Here is a 1,860-nt window from a genome sequence, read left to right on the forward strand (position 1 = left end):
GTCCTACGGTAAAGTGTAGTTTTATCTTTTTTGGCCAAACTGCATTCATGGCATTTGTTCTGGGAATGTCTTGAAATAGAATAAATGTTGTTTAGGTTTCTGCGACTTCTCAGTTTCCAGGTATGTGGCATTTGATATTGAGATATAGAAAGTGAAATAGTAAAGGAGGTTAGAGAATGAAATTTGGATTAGATGGACAATAGTGTAAAAACCATTATCATATCTGGAATTCTGAGCAATCTAAAATAACAAGTGGAAATTATTGAAATCTCTAAGTTGAAGTATCAGCCTGGATAATTTGGGATAAATGCAAAAAAAATCAGTGATTTGATCATTCTTATTTTTCTGATAAAAACACAGAAAAGAATTCTAATATTTTTATTGTGATTCGATTTTAGTCATGTGGTGGGCACTGATCCACGCCCCATGAGAGTTGTCGTCTTTTACATTATTGCTGATAATGGTCAGGTTTGTCCCTTCAGTGTTAGGCATGGAAATTTCAACATTTCGAAATTTCAACATCGAACATCCGATGAGCTCGGACACAGAGAACCTGGTGGTGTCTGCATACAATTGATATATGTTTTCATTTTATTCAATAGCACTTCAGTAGGACAGGATGGTCAAAAAAGGTGTCTAATCTTGCCCTATATGGAATTATATTTCTTCTGATTTCCTCAGTCTTTTCACAAAGTTATGTAAAATAAATGATGAAAGACCTACATTCTTTGCTGTCTTGCACTGAAGAATGTTCTGTTTGGACTACTTGATAGTTCTCACAAAAACTTTGTCACAAGTGGTGAACCACAAAGCATTTTTGCTGTGGATAGATGCTTCTTTTATAACTTTTATATTCACTTGCTTATAGAAGAATATTTTACAGTGCTGTGTACAATGGTCTAGACATTTTTCCCTCTTATTTTGCCCCATCTCATCTTTTTGCAGTTTGTTGCAGTTACAGAGTTTTACGATTGGTTTATATCTAAAAAAAAATGCAATAGAGTTGATCACTGACAACATTGTAACTTTGCAAAAGTAAATTACTTATTGTCTTTGTTATTAGAAATATACATTGCAGCTAGGGTCTTTGCCAGTCTATTGTGCTGGAAGCACATGAGGCAGGTTAAGTGCAATAAAACTGTTAAACTAAACAGCCAGTGGCCTTTAACAAAATAATTAAATAAATAATAAAAATTTAAAATAAAACAGAAACGGGCTAATAATTCATAAGCCTTTATATGGTCAAATTTTAACTGATGTTTGTTTTCCATATGTTCCATTCCATATATACTACCCCCCCACACACACACAAAAAATAAATAATAATAATAATAATTGGTTATATCCAAATTGCCATAAATTTTTAAAAAATTATAATTTATAGCATTTGGCCTTGCTGTCAGTATCCCTTAAAATAGTATTCAGCTAAAGTACAGCAATGAGTGTTTGATGTAAAGTTTGTTTTTTTTTTTTTTTTTACATGTGTTCACTATATTATGGCGATATAAAATGATTGTGCGTGAACTGAGCCAGTTAGGTAAACCCCACAATGATTTGTGTGGTATCGACAAAGCACACCAACTGCACAGGGATTGGCTGATGCCATATGCCACCTACTACCAGATTGGCTGACAGATCCTGTAGTAGAACTAAGGACCAATCCGAGCCCTGGAACGAAAACGGGTGTTAAATAAACAGATGACTGCTTTAGAGCGGGTTTCAAGCGAGAGAGGAGGAGAGTCTCCAGTGCTGTGCGCTGATTGGCCGGTGTTTGGCTCGTTTCTAACCAATGAAAAGAGAGGAGCGCTGCTGCGTTTTTAACGGCCGTGCACGCGCAGCTTCTTTAACTGCAGATCGGAG

This window comes from Hoplias malabaricus, chromosome 4 (assembly GCF_029633855.1).
Source record: "Hoplias malabaricus isolate fHopMal1 chromosome 4, fHopMal1.hap1, whole genome shotgun sequence".
Classification (NCBI taxonomy): Eukaryota; Metazoa; Chordata; class Actinopteri; order Characiformes; family Erythrinidae; genus Hoplias; species Hoplias malabaricus.